At 44.5% G+C, this 21,805-nt stretch overlaps 1 protein-coding gene across 1 annotated transcript in view; it reads left to right on the top strand.

Moving 5' to 3' along the window:
* Window positions 1-21,805, top strand: part of LOC109899871 (1-acyl-sn-glycerol-3-phosphate acyltransferase epsilon) — an 87,825-nt gene that overhangs the window by 55,401 nt on the left and 10,619 nt on the right. The window lies entirely within an intron of this gene.

Consider the following 21,805-nt stretch of genomic DNA (forward strand, 5'->3'; position numbering starts at 1 on the left):
ACACAGGTCAGAACGTGACAGTACCCCCCCCCCCCAAAGGTGCGGACTCCGGACGCAAAACCTTGACCTATAGGGGAGGGTCTGGGTGGGCGTCTGTCCGCTGTGGCGGCTCTGGCGCGGGACGTGGACCCCACGGCTTCCTAACCACGGCGACCCTTCTAAATGACCCCACTGGACAGAGGGGCAGTTCGGGGCAGAGGGGCAGTTCGGGGCAGAGGGGCAGCTCGGGACAGAGGGGCAGCTCGGGACAGAGGGGCAGCCCCGTACTGGCTGACGACTCTGGCAGATCCTGGCTGACTGGCGGCACTGGCGGCTCCTGGCAGACTGGCGGCACTGGCGGCTCCTGGCAGACTGGCGGCACTGGCGGCTCATGGCAGACTGGCAGCACTGGTGGCTCCTGGCAGACTGGCGGCTCCTGGCAGACTGGCGGCACTGGCGTCTCCTTACAGACTGGCGGCACTGGCAGCTCCTTGCAGACTGGCGGCACTGGCGGCTCCTTGCAGACTGGCGGCACTGGCGGCTCCTTGCAGACTGGCGGCACTGGCGGCTCCTTGCAGACTGGCGGCACTGGCGGCTCCTTGCAGACTGGCGGCACTGGCAGCTCCTTGCAGACTGGCGGCACTGGCGGCTCCTTGCAGACTGGCGGCTCTGATGGCGCTGGGCAGACGGGTAGCTCAGGCGGCGCTGGGCAGACTGGAGACTCCGGCAGCGCTGGAGAGGAGGAAAGCTCTGACAGCGCTGGATGGAGGAGCTCTGGCTCCTCTGGACTGAGGGGCGAAAGCTCTGGCAGCGACGGACAGGCGGGAACACCTGTAGGGAGGAGACAGAGAGACAGCCTGGTGCGTGGGGCTGCCACCGGACCCACCAGGCTGGGGAGACCTCAAATCAAATCAAATCAAATCAAATGTATTTGTCACATACACATGGTTAGCAGATGTTAATGCGAGTGTAGCGAAATGCTTGTGCTTCTAGTTCCGACAATTCAGTAATAACGAACAAGTAATCTAACTAACAATTCCAAAAAAACTACTGTCTTATACACAGTGTAAGGGGATAAAGAATATGTACATAAGGATATATGAATGAGTGATGGTACAGAGCAGCATAGGCAAGATACAGTAGATGATATCGAGTACAGTATATACATATGAGATGAGTATGTAAACCAAGTGGCATAGTTAAAGTGGCTAGTGATACATGTATTACATAAGGATGCAGTCGATGATATAGAGTACAGTATCTACGTATGCATATGAGATGAATAATGTAGGGTAAGTAACATTATATAAGGTAGCATTGTTTAAAGTGGCTAGTGATATATTTACATCATTTCCCATCAATTCCCATGATTAAAGTGGCTGGAGTAGAGTCAGTGGCATTGACAGTGTGTTGGCAGTAGCCACTCAATGTTAGTGGTGGCTGTTTAACAGTCTGATGGCCTTGAGATAGAAGCTGTTTTTCAGTCTCTCGGTCCCAGCTTTGATGCACCTGTACTGACCTCGCCTTCTGGAAGACAGCGGGGTGAACAGGCAGTGGCTCGGGTGGTTGATGTCCTTGATGATCTTTATGGCCTTCCTGTAGCATCGGGTGGTGTAGGTGTCCTGGAGGGCAGGTAGTTTGCCCCCGGTGATGCGTTGTGCAGACCTCACTACCCTCTGGAGAGCCTTACGGTTGAGGGCGGTGCAGTTGCCATACCAGGCGGTGATACAGCCCGCCAGGATGCTCTCGATTGTGCATCTGTAGAAGTTTGTGAGTGCTTTTGGTGACAAGCCGAATTTCTTCAGCCTCCTGAGGTTGAAGAGGCGCTGCTGCGCCTTCTTCACGATGCTGTCTGTGTGAGTGGACCAATTCAGTTTGTCTGTGATGTGTATGAACTTAAAACTTGCTACCCTCTCCACTACTGTTCCATCGATGTGGATGGGGGGGTGTTCCCTCTGCTGTTTCCTGAAGTCCACAATCATCTCCTTAGTTTTGTTGACGTTGAGTGTGAGGTTATTTTCCTGACACCACACTCCGAGGGCCCTCACCTCCTCCCTGTAGGCCGTCTCGTCGTTGTTGGTAATCAAGCCTACCACTGTTGTGTCGTCCGCAAACTTGATGATTGAGTTGGAGGCGTGCGTGGCCACGCAGTCGTGGGTGAACAGGGAGTACAGGAGAGGGCTCAGAACGCACCCTTGTGGGGCCCCAGTGTTGAGGATCAGCGGGGAGGAGATGTTGTTGCCTACCCTCACCACCTGGGGGCGGCCCGTCAGGAAGTCCAGTACCCAGTTGCACAGGGCGGGGTCGAGACCCAGGGTCTCGAGCTTGATGACGAGCTTGGAGGGTACTATGGTGTTGAATGCCGAGCTGTAGTCGATGAACAGCATTCTCACATAGGTATTCCTCTTGTCCAGATGGGTTAGGGCAGTGTGCAGTGTGGTTGAGATTGCATCGTCTGTGGACCTATTTGGGCGGTAAGCAAATTGGAGTGGGTCAAGGGTGTCAGGTAGGGTGGAGGTGATATGGTCCTTGACTAGTCTCTCAAAGCACTTCATGATGACGGATGTGAGTGCTACGGGGCGGTAGTCGTTTAGCTCAGTTACCTTAGCTTTCTTGGGAACAGGAACAATGGTGGCCCTCTTGAAGCATGTGGGAACAGCAGACTGGTATAGGGATTGGTTGAATATGTCCGTAAACACACCGGCCAGCTGGTCTGCGCATGCTCTGAGGGCGCGGCTGGGGATGCCGTCTGGGCCTGCAGCCTTGCGAGGGTTAACACGTTTAAATGTCTTACTCACTTCGGCTGCAGTGAAGGAGAGACCGCATGTTTTCGTTGCAGGCCGTGTCAGTGGCACTGTATTGTCCTCAAAGCGGGCAAAAAAGTTGTTTAGTCTGCCTGGGAGCAAGACATCCTGGTCCGTGACTGGGCTGGGTTTCTTCCTGTAGTCCGTGATTGACTGTAGACCCTGCCACATGCCTCTTGTGTCTGAGCCGTTGAATTGAGATTCTACTTTGTCTCTGTACTGGCGCTTAGCTTGTTTGATAGCCTTGCGGAGGGAATAGCTGCACTGTTTGTATTCAGTCATGTTACCAGACACCTTGCCCTGATTAAAAGCAGTGGTTCGCGCCTTCAGTTCCACACGAATGCTGCCATCAATCCACGGTTTCTGGTTGGGGAATGTTTTAATCGTTGCTATGGGAACGACATCTTCAACGCACGTTCTAATGAACTCGCACACCGAATCAGCGTATTCGTCAATGTTGTTGGCTGACGCAATACGAAACATCTCCCAGTCCACGTGATGGAAGCAGTCTTGGAGTGTGGAGTCAGCTTGGTCGGACCAGCGTTGGACAGACCTCAGCGTGGGAGCTTCTTGTTTTAGTTTCTGTCTGTAGGCAGGGATCAACAAAATGGAGTCGTGGTCAGCTTTTCCGAAAGGGGGGCGGGGCAGGGCCTTATATGCGTCGCGGAAGTTAGAGTAACAATGATCCAGGGTCTTTCCACCCCTGGTTGCGCAATCGATATGCTGATCAAATTTAGGGAGTCTTGTTTTCAGATTAGCCTTGTTAAAATCCCCAGCTACAATGAATGCAGCCTCCGGATAAATCGTTTCCAGTTTGCAGAGAGTTAAATAGTCGTTCAGAGCCATCGATGTGTCTGCTTGGGGGGGGATATATACGGCTGTGATTATAATCGAAGAGAATTCTCTTGGTAGATAATGCGGTCTACATTTGATTATACGCCCTGACCATACTAAATAAATACAAAACAAAGGAAATAAAGGTCAGAACATGACAGGTACCCCCTGTATATAGCCTCACTACTCTTATTTTACTTCTGCTCTTTAATGATTTGTTATTTTTATTTACATTTTTCACTTATCTATTATTTACTTAACACTTCTTTTTCTTAAAACTGCATTGTTGGTTAAGGGCTTGTAAGTAAGTATTTCACTGTAAGGTTGTATTCAGCGCATGTGACAAATACATTTTCATTTCATTTCATTTGAATTAGCTGTCACGGATCCCCTGGTACTTATGCTCATTCTGTTCACCAGTTCTGGAGGTCTAAGTCACCAGCTTTCTAGGCTTCACTGAACGGAATTCATCATCATCAACCCTTGACTGGAATTCATCATCATCAACCCTTGACTGTCATATCTGATTACACACATCTGGTTCCCATTTCCCCTGATTAGTATGTTATATATGTGCCTTCTGTCTTTGTCGGTTATTGTTCCCATGTCCTTTGGTTGTGTGAGTACCTATGCATTGGTGCAGCCGTTATGCTGCTTGCTTTAGAAAACTCATGAGACCATATGGCTACTGGTAATGCACAGGCCTGAGTAGCCTCGTTTCACTGCCAAAAATAAAATTAAAGCATCTAGTGTTCAGCGAAACAACAACACTATGTCAAATACAGGTAGCCTAGTCAAATAATTAACAAACAATCACATTAACCATTACTCTCTCACGGGAACTCCACTAACGGTCCGTATGTAGCCAAATGTAGCTGCTGCTCATTCCGTTTGCTCGAAAATTTATAAATGGTAAAAAAAAAATGCCTGCATCCATAGAGACACATACCAGCTCTACTGGTAGTAACATCTTGTCGACGACACAAGCTGTTCCGCTTCCACGAGCACAACCAATGCTAGCATCAGTAATTCTACACTTGTTGTTAGCCCAGCTAGCATGAACACTAACAGTTGTGAAACTGATGCAGCCGAAGAGCTGCTGCCCCCTTACCCGGGAAAGCACCGAACAACAGACAGGGACAATGGACCATCGAAGAGGTGCAAATATGATGAGAACTACATTGATTTGGGGTTCACTTATATTGGGAGTAGTGTTATCTGTGCAAAAGTACTATCTCACAACTCAATGAAACCTTCGCTCTTGTGCAGACATTTAGAAACAAAACATGCCAATTTGAAAAATAAGCCACAGGAGTTTTTTGAGATTCGAGTAGTAAGACATGTATAAAAGCAACAGATACCATTAATAAGAAGGGGCTAGAATCATCTTATATGGTGAGCTACCGAGTGGCTAGGACAGGCAAGCTCCATACTGATGTGGAGGACTTAATTATTCCTGCTGTCGCAGATATGGCTGGGATGATGCTGGGGGAAAAGGCAAAAAGAAACTATACAGACAATTTCTTCATCAAACAACACTGTTTCACAACGCATTAGTGACATGGCAGGAGATGTTTTGAAACAATTGTGGCTTCGCATACAAGCCAGTGAAATCTATGCGTTACAGCTAGATGAGTCAACAGATGTGGCGGGCCTGGCACAGCTCCTGGTATATGTCCGTTACATTTATGGAGGGTCAATTAAGGAAGACATCCTCTTCTGGAAACCACTGGAAACCAGGACAACAGGAGAGGATATTTTTGAAGTATTGGACAGCTTTGTGACATCAAATGGACTTTGGTGATCAAGATGTGTTGGTATCTGTACTGATGGCAGCATCCACTGAGATGCTCTTGCTGCCAAGCCTGACTGCTTGAAAGACGTTTTGGACACTACAGTGAAAATGGTTAACTTTGTTAAAGCAAGGCCCCTGAACTCTTGTGTATTTTCTGCAACATGCAATGATATGGGCAGCAAGCATGTAACGCTTTTACAACATACATTGTATAATTTTGTGTGTGCAAATTAACTAAAGCTTACGGACATTGTCAAATGTGATATAGCGAAGCACCTGAGTGAGTTTGGTGCGCAATTACACAGGTACTTTCCCGAAACAGATGACACAAACAACTGGATTCATTATCCCTTTCATGCCCTGCCTCCAGTTCACTTACCGATATCTGAACAAGAGAGCCTCATCGAAATTGCAACAAGAGGTTCTGTGAAAATGTAATTGAATCAGAAGCCATTGCCAGATTTCTGGACTGGGCTACGCTCAGAGTACCCTGCCTTGGCAAATCGCGGTGTTAAGACACTGATGCACTTTGCAACCACATACCTATGTGAGAGTGGATTCTCAGCCCTCACTAGCATGAAAATGAAATACAGGCACAGACTGTGTGTGGAAATGTATTTAAGACAGACTCTCTCCAATACAACCCAACATTGCAGAATTATGTGCAGCCTTTCAAGAACACACTTCTCATGAACCTAGGATGAGTTATTCACAATATTCAATTAAGTTTTATATGTAAGATGGCTAAATAAAGAGCTAAATTATTGATTATTATAATATTATTACTAGTGCCCTGGTCCTATGAACTCTTTGTCACATCCCGCGAGCCAGGTTGTGACAAAAACTCACACTCATTCTTATGTTTAATAAATGTATGGTCGTATACTGTGTGTGTGGCAGTCTTACAATGATGGAAGAAAAAAAACATTTGAGAGTGCGCTGACCCTGGTGCTAAAGGGGGTACGCAGCTGGAGGTTGAATGTTTGAAGGGGTACGTACTATTAAACGTTTGGGAACCACTGCATTTACACGTTCTGAGAAGCTTTATAATTAAACGTTTGGGAACCACTGCATTTACACGTTCTGAGAAGCTTTATAATAAACTAGACAAAATAACTGTCTTTCAAACGAGATACTAATTTGTTCAAACAAGATAATTCCAAGAGTCTAAGTTTTAGTAGATTTTTGTTGCCTTGGGCTTCAGGGCTTCCATATGTCTTTGTAGGAGGACTCTTATTTAGAAAATTAATTAAAACCAAGATTATGCTGCCAGCATAATATTCTGCTGCCAGGAGAACGGTAATAAAGTGATCGGTGAAAGTCCGAAGTGCATGCACAAGTTATGTGCTCACAACCATCTGCACCATTTCCTGTTCTCTCCAATTCCCCAATAGTGTGTGATTGCAGCCCACAATTTGGGGCATTCCTGCATGTGGTTATTCCCCGACCCTTGAGCATCCCATTGGTTCCTGCATGAACGCCCTCACCTCGAGCATCCCATTGATTGGGTGGGCCTGAAGAAATTTGGGTGGGTAGAGAAACAGTTAACCTCTTGCAATTCTATACATTTTGCCATGGGGCAACGAGAAAAATGTGCCATTTTATAGCTAATCTCATGCTATTCTACACATTTTGCCATGAGGCTGAGAGACCCTTTGCATTTTTTAAGTTAATTAAAGCTCAAATATAGGTGATAAAGTCACTATATGAGCTGTCTTGTTTGCTAAATTAATAAATGAAGTAGGCAGTGACATGGTGCATATAGCCATTGTTACACCCTGACCTTAGTTATCTTTGTTTTCTTTATTATTTTGGTTAGGTCAGGGTGTGATGAGGGTGGTATGTGTGTTTTTGTCTTGTCTAGGATTTTTGTATTCTATGGGGTTTTGGTATGTCTAGGTATATGTAGGTCTATGGTGGCCTGAATTGGTTCCCAATCAGAGACAGCTGTTTATCGTTGTCTCTGATTGGGGATCCTATTTAGGTTGCCATTTTCCATTTTGGTTTTGTGGGTTATTGTCTATGTGTAGTTGCATGTCAGCACTCGGTTTATCATAGCGTCACATTAATTTTTGTTTTAGTTTGTTTAAGTGTTCTTCGTTAATTAAAGAAGAATGTATTCTTATCCCGCTGCGCCTTGGTCTCATCATTACAACGAAAGTGACAGAATAACCCACCAAATCAGGACCAAGCAGCGTGAAAAGGAGGAACCGCGCTTAATGGGGAAATGGACCTGGGAGGAGATATTAGATGGAGCAGGACCCTGGACCCACCCGGGGGAGTATCGCCGTCCTAAGGAGGGGTTAGAGGCAGCGAAAGCGGAACGGCGATACTACAAGGATAAATACCGGAGAATAGAGGAACAGCGACGACATGAAGGTACACGGCTAGCATGGAAGCCTGAGAGGCAGCCCCAATAAATACAAAAATTTGGGGGGGGGGCACACGAGAAGATTACATGAGTCAGGTAGGAGACCTGAGCCAACTCCTCGTGCTTACCGTGGGGAGCGTGTAACTGGTCAGGCACCGTGTTATGCAGAGATGTGCAAGGTGTCTCCAGTGTGTTATTCTAGCCCGGTGCACTCTATTCCAGCTCCTCGCATTTGCTGGGCTAGAATTGGCATCCAGCTAGGACTTATTGAGCCAGCTCTATGTTCTGGATCTCCAATGCGTCTCCACGGTCCAGTGTATCCTGTGCCTCCTCCTCGTACTCGCCCTGAGGTGCATTTGTGGAACTTCTTTCCTGCTTAATGAGTTTGAGCCAATCAATTGTGTTGTGACAAGGTAGGGGTGGTATACAGAAGATAGCCTTATTTGGAAAAAGACCAAGTCCATATTATGGTAAGAACAGCTCAAATAAGCAAAGAGAAACGACAGTCCATCATTACTTTAAGACATAAAGGTCAGTCAATCTGGAAAATTTCAAGAAGTTTTAAAGTTTCTTCAAGGCAGTCGCAAAGAACATCCAGCCCTATGATGAAACTGGCTCTCATGAGGACCCCCAGAGGAAAGGAAGGTCCAGAGTTACCTCTGTGGCAAAGGATAAGTTCATTAATATAACTGAATGTCAGATTGCAGCCCAAATAAATGCTTCACAGAGTAACAGATACATCTCAACATCAACTGTTCAGAGAAGACTGCTTGAATCAGGCCTTCATGCAAAGAAACAACTACTAAAGGACACCAATAAGAAGAGACTTGCTTGGGCCAAGAAATACGAGCAGTGGACATTTGATCAGTGGAAATCTGTCCTTTTGCCTGGTGAGTCCAAATGTGAGATTAATGGTTCCAACCGCCGTGTCTTTGTGAGACGCAGAGTAGGTGAACGGATTATCTCCACATATGTGGTTCCCACTGTGAAGCATGGAGGAAGTGTGATGGTGTGGGGGTGCTTTTCTGGTGACACTGACAGTGATTTATTTAGAATTCAAGGCACACTTAACCAGCATGGCTACCACAGCATTATGCAGTGATACACCATCCCATTTGTTTTGCGCTTAGTGGGACTATCCTTTATTTTTCAACAGGAAAATGACTCAGACCACGAGAAACAAAATGATCTGGTCTGATCAAATCAAATCTTATTGGTCACACATACAGTATGGTTAGCAGATGTTTTTAAGAGTGTAGCGAAATGCTTGTGCTTCTAGATCTGACAGTGCAGCAATATCTAACATGTCATCTAACAACTCCACAACAACTACCTAATACACAGAAATCTAAGTAAAGGAATAAGAATATATACATATAAATATATGGTTGAGCAATGGCAGAGCGGCATAGTCAAGATGCAATAGACAGTATATACATATGAGATGAGTAATGTAAGATATGTCATTCTGGCCTTACGACTCCTTGCTGTCCCCAGTCCATCTGGCCGTGCTGCTGCTCCAGTTTCAACTGTTCTGCCTGCGGCTATGGAACCCTGACCTGTTCACCGGACATGCTACCTTGTCCCAGACCTGCTGTTTAAAACTCTCAAGAGACAGCAGGAGTGGTAGAGATACTCTGAATGATCGGCTATGAAAAGCCAACTGACATCTACTCCTGAGGTGCTGACCTGTTGCACCCTCTACAACCACTGTGATTAGTATTACCTGGCCCTGCTGGTCATCTATGAACATTTTAACATCTTGGCCATGTTCTGTTATAATCGACAACTCGGCACAGCCAGAAGAGGACTGGCCACCCCTCATAGCCTGTTTCTTCCTAGGTTCCAGGCCTTTCTGGGGAGTTTTTCCTAGCCACCGTGCTTCTACACCTGCATTGCTTGCTGTTTGGGGTTTTAGGCTGGGTTTCTGTACAGCACTTTGTGACAACAGCTGATGTAAGAAGGGCTTTATAAATACATTTGATTGAAATTTGATTCATGTAAACATTATTAAAGTGGCATTATTAAAGTGACTAGTGATCCATTTATTAAAGTGGCCAATGATTTCAAGTTTGTATGGAGGCAGTAGCCTCTCTGTGTTAGTGATGGCTGTTTAACAGTCTGATGGCCTTTAGATAAAAGCTGTTGTTCAGTCTCTCGGTCCCAGCTTTGATGCACCTGTACTGACCTCGCCTTCTGGATGGTAGCAGGGTGAACAGTCAGTGGCTCGGGTGGTTGTTGTCCTTGATAATCTTTTTGGCCGTCAGGAAGCCCAGGACCAATTTCACAGGGCGGGGTTGAGACCCAGGGTACTTTGGTGTTGCATGCTAAGGTATAGTCAATGAGCTGCATTCTTACATAGGTATTCCTCTTGTCCAGATGGGATAGTGCAGTGTGATGGCGATTGCATCGTGTATGTGGACATATTGGGGTGGGGGAGATATGAGTCTCCAGCTTCAGTGATTTTTGCAGTTCGTTCCAGTCATTGGCAGCAGAAAACTGGAAGGAAAGGTGGCCAAAGGAGGAATTGGCTTTGGGGGTGACCAGTGAAATATACCTGCTGGAGCGCATGTTACGGGTGGGTGCTGCTATGGTGACCAGTGAGCTGAGATGAGGCGGGATTTTACCTAGCAAAGATTGAAAGATGACCTGGAGCCAGTGGGTTTGGCGACGAATATGAAGCGAGGGACAGCCAACGAGAGCATACAGGTTGCAGTGGTGGGTAGTATATGGGTCTTTGGTGACAAAACAGATGGCACTGTGATAGACTGCATCCAATTTGCTGAGTAGAGTGTTGGAGGCTATTTTTAAATGACGTCGCCGAAGTCAAGGATCGGTAGGATAGTCAGTTTTACGAGGGTATGTTTGGCAGCATGAGTAAAGGATGATTCGTTGAAAAATAGGAAGCCGATTCTAGATTTTATTTTGGACTGGACATGCTTAATGTGAGTCTGAAAGGAAAGTTTACAGTCTAACCAGACACCTAGGTATTTGTAGTTGTCCACATATTCTAAGTCAGAACCGTCCAGAGTAGTGATGCTGGACAGGCGGGCAGGTGCCGGCAACGATCAGTTGAAGAGCAACACCCCCAGGAGAGTTGTATGGCATTGAAGCTCGTCTGGAGGTTAGTTAACACAGTGTCCAAAGAACGGCCAGAAGTATACAGAATGGTGTTGTCTGCATAGAAGTGGATCAGAGAATCACCAGCAGCAAGAGCGACATCAATGATATATACAGAGAAAAGAGTCAACCCGCGAAATTAATCCTGTGGCATCCCAATAGAGACTGCCAGAGGTCCAGACAACAGGCCGTCCGATTTGACACACTGAACAGCAGGGTAGGATAGATATAGTTCTGTAGCAGTTTGGGTCTAGAGTGTCTCCCCCTTTGAAGAGGTGGATGACCGCGGTAGCTTTCCAATCTTTGGGGATCTCAGACGATACGAAAGAGAGGTTGTACAGGCTAGTAATAGGGTTTTCAACAATTGCGGCAGATCATTTTAAAAAGAGAGGGTCCAGATTGTCTTGCCCGGCTGATTTTTTGGGGGCCAGATTTTGCAGCTTTTTCAGAACATCAGCTATCTGGATTTGGGTGAAGGGGAAATGGGGGAGGCTTGGGCAAGTTGCTGTGGGGGGTGCAGGGCTGTTGACCGGGGTAGGGGTAGCCAGGTGGTAAGCATGGCCAGCCAAAGAGAAATGTTTATTGAAATTCTCAATTATCGTGGATTTATCGGTGGTGACAGTGTTTCCTAGCCTCAGTGCAGTGGGCAGCTGGGAGGATGTGCTCTTATTCTCCATGGACTTTACAGTGTCCCAGAACTTTTGGGAGTTTGTGTCACAGGATGCAAATTTCTGTTTGAAAAAGCTAGCCTTTGCTTTCCTCTCTGCCTGTGTATATTGGTTCCTAACTTCTCTGAAAAGTTGCATATCACGGGGGCTATTCGATGCTAATGCAGTACGCCACAGGATGTTTTTGTGCTGGTCAAGGGCAGTCAGGTCTGGAGTGAACCAGGGGCTATATCTGTTCCTGGTTCTACATTTTTTGAAAAGGACATGCTTATTTAAGATGGTGAGGAAAGCACTTTTAAAGAATAACTAGGCATCCTTTACTGACGGAATGAGGTCAATATTCTTCCAGGATACCCAGGCCAGGTCGATTAGAAAGGCCTGCTCGCTGAAGTGCTTTAGGGAGCGTTTGACAGTGACCGCAGACCCATTACAGACGCAGGCAATGAGACAGTGATCGCTGAGATCCTGGTTGAAGACAGCAGAGGTGTATTTGGAGGGCAGGTTGGTTAGGATGATATCTATGAGGGTGCCCGTGTTTACGGATTTAGGGTTGTACCTGGTCGTTTCATTGATCATTTGTGTGAGATTGAGAGCATCAAGCTTAGATTGTAGGATGGCCGGGGTGTTAAGCATGTCCCAGTTTAGGTCACCTAACAGCATGAGCTCTGAAGATAGATGGGGATAATCAATTCACATATGGTGTCAATCAATTCACATATGGTGTCCAGGGCACAGCTGGGGGCGGCCCGTCAGGAAGTCCAGGATCCAGTTGCAGATGGAAGGGGTTTAGTCCCAGGGTCCTTATCTTAGTGATGAGCTTTGAGGGCACTATGGTGTTGAACGCTGAGCTGTCATCAATGAATAGCATTCTCACCTGTGGATCTGTTGGGGCGGTATGCAAGTTGAAGTGGGTCTAGGGTTTCTGGAATAATTGTGTTGATGTGAGCCATGACCAGCATTTCAAAACACTTCATAGCTACAGACGTTAGTGCTACGGGTCGGGAGTCATTTAGGCAGGTTACCTTGGTGTTCTTGGGCACAGGGACTATGGTGGTCTGCTTGAAACATGTTAGTATTACAGACCCAGTCGGGGACAGGTTGAAAATGTCAGTGAAGACACTTGCCAGTTGGTCAGCGCATGCTCGGAGTATACGTACTGGTAATCCGTCTGGTCCTGCGGCCTTGTGAATGTTGACCTGTTTAAAGGTCTCACTCATATCGGCCAAGGAGAGTGTAATCACACAGTCATCCGGAACAGCTGATGCTCTCATGCATGCTTCAGTGTTGCTTGCCTCGAAGCAAACACTACCGTTGGTAGGATACAGGAAGGATACAGTGGGGCAAAAAAGTATTTAGTCAGCCACCAATTGTGCAAGTTCTCCCACTTAAAAAGATGAGAGAGGCCTGTCATTTTCATCATATGTACACTTCAACTATGACAGACAAAATTAGAAGAAAAAAAATCGCGAAAATCACATTGTAGGATTTTTAATGAATTTATTTACAAATTATGGTGGAAAATAAGTATTTGGTCACCTAAAAATAAGCAAGATTTCTGGCTCTCACAGACCTGTAACTTCTTTAAGAGGCTCCTCTGTCCTCCACTCGTTACCTGTATTAATGGCACCTGTTTGAACTTGTTATCAGTATAAAAGACACCTGTCCACAACCTCAAACAGTCACACTCCAAACTCCACTATGGTCAAGACCAAAGAGCTGTCAAAGGACACCTGAAACAAAATTGTAGACCTGCACCAGGCTGGAAAGACTGAATCTGCAATAGGTAAGCAGCTTGGTTTGAAGAAATCAACTGTGGGAGCAATTATTAGGAAATGGAAGACATACAAGACCACTGATAATCTCCCTCGATCTGGGGCTCCACGCAAGATCTCACCCCGTGGGGTCAAAATGATCACAAGAACGGTGAGCAAAAATCCCAGAACCACACAGGGGGACCTAGTGAATGACCTGCAGAGAGCTGGGACCAAAGTAACAAAGCCTACCATCAGTAACACACTACGCCGCCAGGGGCTCAAATCCTGCAGTGCCAGACGTGTCCCCCTGCTTAAGCCAGTACATGTCCAGGCCCGTCTAAAGTTTGCTAGAGAGCATTTGGATGATCCAGAAGAGGATTTGGAGATTGTCATATGGTCAGATGAAACCAAAATATAACTTTTTGGTAAAAACTCAACTCGTCATGTTTGGAGGACAAAGAATGCTGAGTTGCATCCAAAGAACACCATACCTACTGTGAAGCATGGGGGTGGAAACATCATGCTTTGGGGCTGTTTTTCTGCAAAGGGACCAGGATGACTGATCCGTGGAAAGGAAAGAATGAATGTGGCCATGTATCGTGAGATTTTGAGTGAAAACCTCCTTCCATCAGCAAGGGCATTGAAGATGAAACGTGGCTGGGTCTTTCAACATGACAATGATCCCAAACACACCGCCCGGGCAATGAAGGAGTGGCTTCGTAAGAAGCATTTCAAGGTCCTGGAGTGGCCTAGCCAGTCTCCAGATCTCAACCCCATAGAAAATATTTGGAGGGAGTTGAAAGTCTGTGTTGCCCAGCAACAGCCCCAAAACATCACTGCTCTAGAGGAGATCTGCATGGAGGAATGGGCCAAAATACCAGCAACAGTGTGTGAACACCTTCTGAAGACTTACGGAAAACGTTTGACCTCTGTCATTGCCAACAAAGGGTATATAACAAAGTATTGAGATAAACTTTTATTATTGACCAAATACTTATTTTCCACCATAATTTGCAAATAAATTCATTAAAAAATCCTACAATGTGATTTTCTGGATTTTTTTCCCTCATTTCGTCTGTCATAGTTGAAGGGTACCTGCGATGAAAATTACAGGCCTCTCATCTTTTTAAGTGGGGAGAACATGCACAATTGGTGGCTGACTAAATACTTTTTTGCCCCACTGTATTTGTGATCGTAGCTCGTCTATTTTGTTATCCAATGATTGTACATTGGCTAATAGGACTGATGGTAGAGGCAGATTACTCACTCACTGTCAGATCCTTACAAGGCACCCTGACCTAAGTCCCAGATATCTCAGTCTCTTTCTCCTACCAATGACAGGGATGTGGTGTGGGCCTTGTCGAGTGTCTGAAGTAAATCCTTTGCGTGCGACTCGTTAAGAAAAAATATTCGTCCAGTATGAGGTGAGTAATTGCTGTCCTGATATCTAGAAGCTATTTTTGGTCATAAGAGAAGGGGGTAGAAACATTATGTACAAAATAAGATACAAATAACACGAAAAACACACAATAGCGCAATTGGTTAGGAGACCGTAAAACGGCAGCCATCTCCTCCGGTGTCATTATCCATCCATTGATATGATCATTTATTGACAGTTATTTGATTGCTTAAAACAGGGCTGCTTTTGAATGCCAGAGCATGTAAGTGGGCAAGAGTGGAGCGAGGAGGAGAGCGTAATTGGGTAGATTTTAAAAAATACAAATAAATGGTGTCTGCATTTTCTCCCGCTCCAATTTCTCTCTGGTACTGCTCAGCCACAAGCTCTGGGCATGCTCTGCTGCCTAACATTTTTCATTTCTATTCTTTTAACTAGGCCCATTTGGTTGTAATTATTTAGCCTAACCCACCCACAGTATCTAGTTTATATTCTACTTTCTAATATTAAGATATGTATTTTCTATTTTGAAGGACTTCAGATGTATTAATGGATGTTTTAGGTAGGCAATATATAGAATAGAAACACCCTAATATAACTAATCAAGGCCAGTATCAGCTTCTTTTTATAGCTGTAATCGAACAGTCTGTCACCGAGGGCATGCGCAATGGTGATATTACCAAAAGGGAACACAGATTACTGGGACACGTTATAGTATGAAAAAAAGCCTCTCAATTTACAATAAAGAAAAGCCTCTCAATATACAATGGCTCTGCTGTGGTTCTGTGTAGCCTAGTAATGCTAATATATTTGAGACCAGTCTATTGCAGTTCATTTCGTCTATGACTTAATAAGTAAAATATCTTTGAGTAGTAAACAGGGAAACGAGTCCCAGACAGTTTGCAATAGAACATACCAGAGGGGGGCACTGCTTACTAGACTACCTAAATGATTGGGATCATCCATGGTTGTTGGTTATTTACCAGGTAACAAGAAGTGAAAACGAAACAAGGACTCAAGCAATAGACTCCTTATTTTACTCAACTAGAGATTGAAATAAATGGTGTTTCTTTGAAAAGATGGGCCTGGTTGACATGAAAAATACATTCAAGGGAAAATAATCCACAGACACAGATTATCTTTCTGCACATCTCTTTATTTGCAGTGCTGGCTGCCATGGTTAACACAAACGCAGGACATTGAATGCTACCTGAATTGACTCAGAAAAATAACATAAGTAGGCCTACAGTATCGCAGCGAGGTCAAACAAGTGTGTGTGTTAGTCAGATTATCTTGTGTCAACAGCAACACTATTGATTATTCTCTACCCACAGTGCATGTGGTGTACTATGGTCTTTGCCATGCTCTCACTAACCCAGATCTTTTACCTTTCTCTGTCTCTCCTTCCGGGGGACCTGAGGCTCTTGGACCACGACTGAGGACATCAGTCACTTGCATGAACACAGATATGGGTTATTAGAAAAGAACAACCAATAATATTTCCATCACACTGTGTAGCCTTGTGACACTGTCCTACTGGACTCACGATGATACTTCCTTACTTAAATGTAATAGAGTACTATGGTATATTGGAATCTCGTTATCTTCCTGCAGATGGCAGAATTGAGTCACGCCTTCAGGTCATGACTCAATACTGCCTTCTGCACGATTATAATGAGACCCTGCAGGTCATTCCCTGATGGAATAACGGATTAAACTTCCAAAAAGGAATAACACTTGCCTGTTTACTGTACTAATAAGATATGTATAGTAAAATGCCACATTTAAACTGATCCCGAACACACAAAGTAAATAGCCGCTGGTGTTATAGAGTCCAGAGAAAGTGACGGTATGTAATGCAGGCTGAATATATGCTATTTGTTCTAATGGAGGTCTGCTAGATCGAAAGCTTATTACATGTGCACTCTCTTTATTTGAAGTGTGCAGGGTGGACCAAATCACATCTTATCACATTTCTGAGATATAGGGGGGTAAAATAGCTGTGGCATGATAATAACATGAGATTAGAGTAATAGCCTACATCAAATTACAGCCACATGGTTTGCTTGTTAAAACTGACAACAGACAATAACAAAAACACACCTTTATTCAAGTGTCAGAACATAAGTCTCTCCATCCTTCTATGCCTTTATCAAGAAGAATGTTCAATGCACATACGTACATAGAGGTTATTTTTAAATTAACAAACTAAATTAATTACTGGGCTACTGGTTACTGTGGGTGGGGCAGGCTAAATAATAACAACCGAGTAGGCCTAATTAAAATAATGGTGACAAGGGAAACAAGAAATGCTATGTAGAGCATGCCCAGAGCTTGAGCATTACCAGAGCGAAATTGGAGAGAGAGGGAGAGATGGCCAACACCATTTTTTAAATCTGCATCGAATTACGCTCTGCTCCTCATTCCACACTCGCCCACTAACATGCTCTGGCATTCAAAAGCAGCCCTATTTTAGGTTATCAAAGAACTGTCAATCATATCAATTGATGGAATCAGTGAATGAATGGCTGCAGCAACCATTACACGGTCTGATAAGCTGCATAACAAATTAGGCTTAATTAGACAAAAGAACAATTAAGTATTTAAAACGCCTTTTTTTACGAAGTCATTCAAACAAGATAATTCCTTGAGTCTACTTTTTGTCTTTCTTTTTTGCCTTGGGCTTCCGTAATGACATGCTAAACTTTGTGAATATATACAGTGCATTCTGGAAAGTATTCAGACGCCTTCACTTTTTCCAAATTTTGTACATTATAGCCTTGTTCTAAAATTGATCAAATGTATTTAACTCATCAATCTACACACAAACCTCATAATGACAAACTGATAACAGGTTTTTAGAAATACCGTATTTTCATAAGTATTCAGACCCTTTGCTATGAAACTCGAAATTGAGCTCAGGTGCATCTTATTTCCATTGATCATCCTTGAGATGTTCTATAACTTGATTGGAGTCCATCTGTGGTACATTCAATTGATTGGACATGATTTTGAAAGAAACACTCCTGTCTATATAAGGTCCTACAGTTCACAGTGCATGTCAGAGCATAAACCAAGCCATGAGGTCGAAGGAATTGTCCGTAGAGCTCCGACACAGGATTGTGTCAAGGCACAGATTTGAGGAAGAGTACCGAAACATTTCTGCTGCATTGAAGGTCCCCAAGAACACAGTGGCCCCCATCATTCTTAAATTGAAGAAGTTTGGAATCACCAAGACTCTCCCTAGAGTGGCCGCCCGGCCAAACTGAGGAATCGGGGGAGAAGGGTGTTGGTCCGGTAGGTGACCAAGAACGGTCACTCTGGTCACTCTGACAGAGCTCCAGAGTTCCTCTGTGGAGATGGGAGAACCTTCCAGGAGGACAACCATCTCAGCACTCCACCAATCAGGCCTTTATTGTAGAGTGACCAGATGGAAGCTACACTTCAGTAAAAGGCACATGACAGCTCACTTGGAGTTTGCCAAAAGGCACGTAAAGGACACTCAGACCATGAGAAACAAGATTCTCTGGTCTGATGAAACCAAGATAGAACTCTTTGGCCTGAAGGCTAAGCGTCACGTCTGAATGCCAAGCATCACGTCTGCCAAGCTGCAGGGACTGGGAGACTAGTCAGGATCGAGGGAAAGATGAAAGGAGCAAAGTACAGAGACATCCTTGATGAAAACCTGCTCCAGAGCGCCCAGGACCTCAGAGTGTGGTGAACATTCACCTTTCAGCAGGACAAAGACCCTAAGAACACAGCCAAGACAATGCAGGAGTGGCTTCGGGACAAGGCTCTGAATGTCCTTGAGTGACAAAGCCAGAGCCCGGACTTGAACCCGATCTGAAAATACAGTTTTTCTACAAAACTAAAAAGCGGAAAGCGGTGCATACATACTGTAGGTATTCACCACCTTGGTATGACACCCATAAATAAGATCTGATGCAACCAATTACCTTCAGAAGTCACATAATTAGTTAAATAAAGTCCACCTGTTTGCAATCTAAGTGTCACGTGATCTCAGTGTATCTATACCTGTTCTGAAAGGCCCCAGAGTCTGCAACACAACTAAGCAAGGGGCACCATGAAGATCAAGGAGCTCTCCAAACAGGTCAGGGACAAAGTTGTGGAGAAATACAGATCAGGGTTGGGTAATAAAAAAATATAAGAAACTTTGAACATCCCACAGAGCACCATTATTAAAAAAATGGAAAGAATATGGCATTACAACAAACCTGCTAAGAGAGGGCCGCCCACCAAAACTCACAAACTAGGCAAGAAGGGCAAGAATCAGAGAGGCAATAAAGAGACCAAAGATAACCCTGAAGAAGCTGCAAAGCTCCACAGTGGAGTTTGGAGTATCTGTCCATAGGACCACCTTAAGCCATACACTCCACAGAGCTGAGCTTTACCGAAGAGTGGCCAGAAAAAGCCATTGCTTAAAGAAAAAAATTGGTGTTCACTAAAGGCATGTGGGAGAACCCCGGAACATATGGAAGAAGGTACTCTGGTCAGATGGGACTAAAATTGAGCTTTTTGGCCATCAAGGAAAAAGCTATGTCTGGCGCAAACCCAATCACTCTTATCACCCTGAGAACATCATCCCCACAGTGAAGCATGGTGGTGGCAGCATCATGCTGTGGGCATGTTTTTCATTGGCAGCGACTGGGAAACTGGTCAAATTTGAAGGAATGATGGATAGTGCTAAATACAGGGAAATTCTTGAGGCAAACCTGTTTCAGTCTTCCAGAGATTTGAAACTGGGATGGAGGTTCAGCTTCCAGCAGGTAAATGACCCTAAGCATACTGCTAAAGCAACACTCGAGTGGTTTAAGAGGAAACATTTAAATGTCTTGGAATGGCCTAGTCAAAGCCCGGACCTCATTCCAATTGAGAATCTGTGGTATGACTTAAAGATTGCTGTACACCAGCGGAACCTATCCAACTTGAAGGAGCTAGAGCAGTTCTGCCTTGAAGAATGGGCAAAAATCCCAGTGGCTAGATGTGCCAAGCTTATAGAGACAAACCCCAAGAGACTTGTAACTATAATTGCTGCAAAAGGTGACTCTACAAAGTATTGACTTTCAGGGGGTGAAAAGTTATGCACGCACACGTTTTCAGTTTTTTGTCTTATTTCCTGTTTATATCACAATAAAAAATATTTTGCTTGTTCAAAGTGTCGTGTAAATCAAATGATACAAATCCATTTTAATTCCAGGTTGTAAGGCAACAAAATAGGAAAAATGCCAAGGGGGGTGAATACTTTTGCAAGCCACTGTAGCTGTGCAGCGACGCTCCCCATCTAATTTGACAGAGCTTGAAAGGATCTGCAGAGAAGAATGGGAGAAACTCCCCAAATACAGGTGTGCCAAGCTTGTGGCGTCATACCCGTGAACACTCAAGTCTGTAATCGCTGCCAAAGGTGCGTCAAAAAAGTACTGAGTAAAGGGTCTGAATACTTATGTAATTGTGATGTTTCAGTTTTTAATGTTTAAAACATTGCAAAAATGTAAAAACAAAAAGGTTTTTGCTTTGTCATTGTGGGGTACTGTGTGTAGAAAGATAAGAGGAAAAAAAGTATTTCATATATTTTTGAATGAGGCTGTAATGTAACAAAATGTGGAAAAAGTCAAGGGGTCTGAATGCTTTCCGAATGCACTGCATACAATATCTTTCAAACGTTTGGGGGCCCTTAGAAATGTCCTTGTTTTTGAAAGGAAATCACATTTTTTGTCCATTAATATAATATGAAATTGATCAGAAATACAGTGTAGGCATTGTTAATGTTGTAAATTATTATTGTAGCTGGAAACAGATTTTTTTATGGAATATCTATATAGGTGTACAGAGGCCCATTATCAGCAACCATCACTCCTGTGTTCCAATGGCACATTGTGTTATGTATTCTACATACATGTAATTATAAAAGTACTGTATATTTTTTGGTTTGGCCCATCGGGGGTTATCTGTATTTCCGTACCCCCTTGTTGTTCTCTTTGCCTGACCTTCGGCTGACAAGGTATGTTGTCCTTGGCCCTGAAATTGTTCAATATAAAATCGTGGTAATGTTACACAATGTACTGTTATGCTACCATAAGTTTGTTACAATGTGGATAATATAAAGAATTATGTTAACAAGTTTCACAAAGCTCGCTAACTAGGGTATCTATTGTAACTTGTGAGTACTTGGGACAGTGTTTGAGTGAGTGTCCATGTGCTTGCACAGGTGCCTGAGAGCTAGGACTGCGCCAAGGGTTAACATAATGTGTGTTGTCTCTTCGTGTGCAGGTATGTCTTTTATTTTGGCCGAATTATGTTCTGTATCATTTTACTTGTATTGTATGGTGTGCTGTTGTGCACTGAATGTGTGCACGCAGCTCCTGTTATTTCCTTTTGGTGCTCTTTTGCCAGATCTTCAGCTAGCAAGGTGCCTGAGAGCTAGGACTGTGCCAAGGGTTAACATAATGTGTGTGGTCTCTTCGTGTGCAGGGCAAATAAAATAAAAAATTCAACTAGCAAACCTCCAGTTGTGGCAGCGTCCTAATTAAAAGTACACACTGCAGAACGAACCACGCTACATTAGCACAGCTGACAACGGTTGTTCTGATTAAAGAAACAATAAAACTGGCCTTTTTTAGACTAGTTGAGTATCTGGAGCATCAGCATTTGTGGGTTCGATCAAAATGGCCATAAACAAAGGAATTTCTTCTGAAACACGTCAGTCTATTCTTGTTCTGAGAAATGAAGGCTATTCCATGTGAGAAATTGCCAAGAAACTGAAGATCTTGTACAACGCTGTGTACTACTCCCTTCACAGAACAGCACAAACTGGCCCTAACCAGAATAGAAAGAGGAGTGGGAGGCCCCAGTGCACAACTGAGCAAGAGGACAAGTACATTAGAGCGTCTAGTTTGAGAAACAGACGCCCCACAAGTCCTCAACTGTCAGCTTCATTAAATAGTACCCGGAAAACACCAGTCACAATGGCAGCAGTGGAGAGTCAACTCCGCATTTACCCCCCCCCCCCCCCCCCCCCCCCCCCTCGGCATCAACGTCTTTGGCACCCGGGGAACAGTGGGTTAAC

Source organism: Oncorhynchus kisutch, linkage group LG11, assembly GCF_002021735.2.
Source record: "Oncorhynchus kisutch isolate 150728-3 linkage group LG11, Okis_V2, whole genome shotgun sequence".
Lineage (NCBI taxonomy): Eukaryota > Metazoa > Chordata > Actinopteri > Salmoniformes > Salmonidae > Oncorhynchus > Oncorhynchus kisutch.